Source organism: Petaurus breviceps, unplaced genomic scaffold, assembly GCF_028583685.1.
Source record: "Petaurus breviceps papuanus isolate PSGF00001 unplaced genomic scaffold, PetGlider_PUasm1.0 229, whole genome shotgun sequence".
NCBI classification, from domain to species: Eukaryota; Metazoa; Chordata; class Mammalia; order Diprotodontia; family Petauridae; genus Petaurus; species Petaurus breviceps.
This window is the reverse complement of record NW_027185903.1, coordinates 27,168,498-27,174,712: the sequence shown is the minus strand read 5'-3', so window position 1 is coordinate 27,174,712 and position 6,215 is coordinate 27,168,498.

The following is a 6,215-nucleotide window of genomic DNA, read 5'->3' as shown; positions in this document are numbered from 1 at the left end:
AAGATTCCAGAGCCAAGGTTCAGAACTGGAGGTTTGAGGAGTAGAGTCATCACAACAATGGAAACAGCAGCAACAGAAAGTGAGTTCTTGAATACATAGGAATTAGAGACAGAAGTGGGGTCTGCAACAAAATGGAAATGTGAAAGATGAAACAATGGAGTCAGGAAAGCTAGCAAAAAACTGGAATAATTCAAGAGCCATAGTATATTGTACTCTGTGTGAGCTCCAAGGAAGAGCTCCAAACTTTTTTGCAGCAGATTTATGCAAGACACGCTTCCTTCTTTTGTTTAAAGGGGCAATACTTTCAGATGCCAGAATCTGTATACAGACACTCTGTCCAAGTGAATGAAATGTTATTACTCTAATAAGAAACTCTTTTCAATGAAAAAGGAGAAGGTCTAACTTTTATCTCAGGATCTCTGCATTTAATTGGCTAAAACAAAAACTGAGAAGTGTATTTCTGAAAAACATCCTACCATTTTTTCTCCCACAAAAACAAACACAACAGAAAACAAATCACAGACTGACTTGGCTGAAATTGCATCTCAGCTACTTAGAGTTTGGATAAGTTCAACATACTGTCAGGTTCACATGGTTCATTGTTCTATTCATGGTGCCTTCTGCTTTTCTAGAAGAGAAAAAAGGGTCCCCTGTCTCTCTTTGCTGGAGACTGGAGGCTTCAAAATGTCAGCCCAGCTTTTTGTTTTATTTAAAATTAACTCAACTGTCCAAGCTAATTCAAAAAGGAACATGTCTGAATGACTGTCTAGCTTCAATATTCACCACTGCTCCTTTGCAGATCTCAAATTAGAGGGCTATGTCAAGGCTAATTCAGACTGAAGAATTCTGGCTCCTGATACTAGTTTTAAATCAGTTTCTATTCAGGTTTACAGAATGGTCCCCTGGAGTTTGCTGAATCCTTTGACAAAGCCCAGTCTCAATAGGCTCCATTTTGTAGCATAGACAACCTATTGGAATAGGCCCAGAACTGTTTCTGGGCAAAGAGTAGCTCATGCACCCTAGATTTCTTCTGTGTTTCTTTCCTAATCTTGTCAGTCAGGGTATGCATTCCTTTTGTCTGGCTGACCTATTTATTTCTCAGGTCTTATATTTAATTCTTAAATAGCTCTTTATTTGAAAGAGATCTTTGCCCTCTTGTGAGAGGTGTTCTAGGGAAGCCAACTTCAAAATGGTGTACGCCCTACTCTATAATTAAATATTAAATACCTGTACTCATTCAAGTTTGACTTTAGAGGCAGATGAGAAAGATGAAACTTTCTGAGGTCATATGCTTTGAACCCCTCTTTTCATCTCCACTCTACTCCTAATCTAGAAACCTAGCAAAGCATTGATAGGGATGATGAAGTTCTGAAGGAAACTGAGGACCTTAGGGGAATTGTTCTTGCTGTTGATTAAAAGTAAGAACTTCAGAAAAGAAGGACATATTTGAGGGACAAGTTAAAGAAATTTTATCTGAGAACAAGATTTAGATTCCTGGACCATGACTAAAAATGTAGGAATAATGATGTCTTAAATAGAATATTAATTTCTAATTGAGGTTAGCTAAGAGTATGCTTGAAAATTTGATCAAAAAGGTTTCAAAGTCAACATGGAGAAGGAAGGAGAATGACTAGATATAGCCATTAAACCAGATACCATTGTGGGTGGCAGGAGAAAGTTAGTAGGGAGGATCATTAATGCACAGAAGAAAAGGGCAGCAATAAAACTTATGACCTCATACATCTATGTAAAATATATAATGTATCGGTTATAAACAAAGGAAAATTAGATATCTCAATGGAAGAAGGTAAATTCAACCTTGAGACTCAGAGGGATGTGCCTCATAACTGTAATAGAACTATTGATATTCAAAGGAAGAGCCTAAATAAAAGAAGTGACTGGGTAGCATTATATATAACAATATATATTTTGGTAAAGAAATCCGTGATTGAGAATGGAAAAGCATGGTTTGAGAGCCTTGACTGATGCTCAAGAAGCAATATTATGGTGGGCTTATACTACAAAAAAGCTAGAGCTTATGGGTGATGGAGTTGGGAAACATATCACAAATCTGGCACAGAAGTGATATGAGAATTCACCTAGTCAGATCTGCTAGCTCATTTTCTGCTGAAAGGAGACCAACTGAAAAAATCCTGAATTTCCTTAATGATTATTTTATTATTCCAGTACCAAGGTAACCACAAGCCTTGATCTAATTTTGAGGTATAAGGAATAGAAATACTGGAAACTGTGGGTAGAAGTCATCACTTCATCTTAAAGTTTTTGATAAAGGATACAAAGTTGAGCAGAGGTTTTATGAGAACAGATTTCAAAAAATCCAGACAAAGGATAGATATCACAAAATACCTGAACAGGCATTTCCTCTACAAAGCCTCTGATGAGTAGGAACCCAGCCTCCCCTCGAAGACCTTCATTAAGAAGGTAACCACTAACTCTGGAGGCAAACCATTATGTTTCAGTGTTCTACTTGTTAAAAAAAAAAAACAACAATTCTTTATGTAGCACAAAGACTCAGACACACCCCAGGAGGAATCAAATAGTTTTTCTTTCTCAGAAAGAATTAGGTCGTCACTCTTGTATCACCTTAACAAAGTATGAATTCCTTAAACAAAGTATGAGTTCCCCTGGTCCTGAGTTCTCATTGCTCCTTTTATGAGACTTTTGCTATGTCATTCTCTTCACGGCTAGTTCACAAGCTTAAGCTAAGCCCTTGGAAGTATACACCCATTTCAGAAGTGCCTCTAGAGAATCATAAAACTTCTTTAATGACCCCAAAACTTGGCTGCAAAAGAGGCCCAAATTTTTATTTTATTTTTGAAAAAATATTTTTATGTAATTTGTTTCTATAACATTGGCATTTCCCAATGTATCTGCTCTTTTTTCTCTCCCAGAGAGCCATTCCTTATAATGAAGAACGAAAAAAAAGAAAAAGGAGAAAAAATGAGCAGAACTAACATATCAGAAAAATCCAATGCTCATGTACTGTTCTGCATCCAAAGTCCCCCACCTCTGCAGAGAAGTGAGGGCAAGTACTTTCTCATGTCTCATCTTGGGAGTTAAGTGTGGTTATGATAATTTCAAAGCACTCAGTTCCAATTGTTTTGCTGCAGTTGTTGCATATATTGTTTTTGCTTTTCTGGCATACTTTGTTTTGCATTAGTTCATGAAAATCTTTTCATGTTTCTCTGTATTAGACAACATGGATTTAATTCATGGCTTACTATATGTGTGGGAAGGGCAAGCATTTATTAAGTATCTCTATGTGCAAAGTATTGTGTTATATACTTTACAAATGTTATCTCATTTGATCCTGGGGCTGAAATATTGGGGAGTGTAGGGATGACAATACCCAGCATGATAGAGTTCAGATTGAAGGAATATGGCCTAGTGGGAAAAGAAGAGATTGTTGGCCTGGGCACCCACTTTAAATGGAGATTCTAGGAGTAGTTGTCTAATCAGAGGGAGGAGATGCAAGGGCAGAAATTACTTCTGAAGTATGAGTTCCAATGTTGAAGTGAGTTTCTAGGATGAAGAAGTTTCTGGAAGTGTGATGGAAAGATCTGAATTGTAGTCTGATTCTTAGAGGTACAGTCATAGGTTGGACATCTCTCTCCAATGTGGTATCCTGGCAAATTTCTGCCTATCATCATTTTTCTCAGGCAATATTCCTCATATTCACAATTTCTTACAGCAGTGGTATGAAACTCAAATAGAAACAGGGCCACTAAACCTTACATAAGGATCTCTGCTAGTTGCAAATAGAAAACCATATATTAACATTATCAATGTCCTCTTGTATTTGTATTTTATTTTGTTAAATATTTCCCAATTACATTTTTCATAGTCATGAAAAACATTTTCATGTTAGCCATGTTGCAAAAGAAAACACAAGCCAAAAAACCCCAAGAGTAATAAAGAAAGTACAAAGCAAGCATGCTTCAATCTGCATTTATATGCCATCATTTCTTTCTCTGGAGGTAGATAGTATTTTTCATCATAAGTCTTTCAGAATTGTTTTAGATCATTGTATTGCTGAGAATATCTAAGTCATTCACACTTGATTATTGTACAATATTGCTGTTACTATGTACACTATTCTCCTGGTTCTGTTTATTTCACTTTAAATCAGTTCATGTAAGTGTTCCTAGGATTTTCTGAAACCATCTTGCCTGTCATTTCTTATAGCACTATAGCATTACCTCTTAATCATATACCACAACTTGTTCAGTCATCCCCAGTGGCTGGGTACCCCCTCAATTTCTAATTCTTTGCCACCACAAAAAGATGCTCTAAATATTTTTGTACACATAAGTATTTTTCCTTTTTCTTTGATCTCTTTGGAGCATAGACCTAGTAGTGGTATTTTGGGATGAAAGGATATGCACAGTTTTATACACCTTTGGACATAATTTTTAAATTGCTCTCCAGAATGGTTAGATTAGTTCACAACTTCACCAATGGTGCATTAATGTCCCAATTTTTCTACATTTCCTCCAATATTTGTCACTGTCTTTTTCTATCATATTAGCCAATCTGACAGTGTGCAGTGGTACCTCAGAGTGGGTTTAACTTGCATTTCTTTAATCAATAGTGACTTAGAGCATTTTTTTCATTTAACTATAGATAGTTTTATTTTTACTATAGATTATTTTTTTCTGACAACTCCCTGTTCATATTCTTTGACCATTTATCAACTGGTGAATGACTTGCATTCTTCTAAATTTCACTCAGTTCTCCATAATATTTGAGAAATGAGGCCTTCATCAGAGAAACTTGCTGTAAACATTGCCCCCAGTTTTCTGCTTTCCTTTTAATATTGGCTACATTGGTTTTGTTTAAACCCTTTTTAATTCGATGTAATCAAAGTTATACATTTTAGATCCCATAATGCTTTCTATCTCTTCTTTGGTCATAAAGTCTCTTCTTATCCATAAATCTGACAGGTAAAATGTTCCCTACTTGACTACTTTCCTTATAATACCACCCTTTATGTCTAAATCACATACCTATTAACTTCATTTCAGTATATGGTGTAAATGTTGGTCTGCTTAAGCACCTCATCACCTGAAGAAGGCCGAAAACCTAGACCAGTCAATCAGAGAGAATGATTTGAATCCTAGACAGACATACCAATAATGCTTTGTGATGCTCTCTGAGGGAACTCAAAAATCCTCCTGCTATGTCAGCAACCACAAGACCAGATGGAGCTTGCACAGACATCTTTTGTCAGGGGCAGTTCCTTTGCTTTATGGAAACTGTAATTTTGGCTAAAAAAGAAGACATATCCTGAATCAGGGGCACTTCCTTGCTTATTGGGAATTGTAGTCTTAGCTGACAGAAGGCCAGACATCCTGAATCAGGGTGGTTTTCCTTGTTTCATTATTTTATATCTGTGCAGACTAACCCCAAAGTGAGCTCAGTTCACAACTGTAGCTCCCATGCATTTATATGCATATCCACTCACTTTGAAAGAAATACATACATATACAGCCTAATTAATGTTTGTCTTTCTTAGACTGAACTCCAGTCATTGACACTAGTTTCTGTCAAACTACTTTCCAGTTTTACCAGGAATTTTTGTCAAATAGTGATTTCTTGTCCCCAAAACATGGATCTTTGGGTTTGTCAAACATTAGATTTCTACGGTCATTTATTGCTGTGTACAGTAATCTACCATATAAGCTTATATATTCCACTGATCCACCACACTATTTCTTAGCCAATGTTAGATTGTTCTGATGATTACCCCTTTATAATACACTTTGAGATCTGGAACTGTTAGGCCACTTTCTTTCACATTAAAAAAAATTGGTTTCCTTGATATTCTTGACCTTCTGTTTACCCAAATGAATTTTGCTATGATTTTTTCTAGGTCTATATTTTTTTTTTGGTAATTTTATTACTACGGCACTGAATAAATAAATTAAGTTATTGTTTCAGTTGTATCCAATCTTTGTGAATCCCTTTGGGGCTTTCTGGGCAAAGATAGTAGAGTGGTTTTCTATTTACTTCTCTGGCTAATTTTACAGATCAAGAACTGAGGCAAACAGGTTTAAATGACTTGCCCAAGGTCACATAGCTAGTAAATGTCTGAAGCAATTTAGGTAGAATTGTCCTTTTTACTACATTGGCTTGACCTAGCCATGAGCAATTGATATTTTTATAATTGTTTAGATCTGATTTTATTTGGGTAA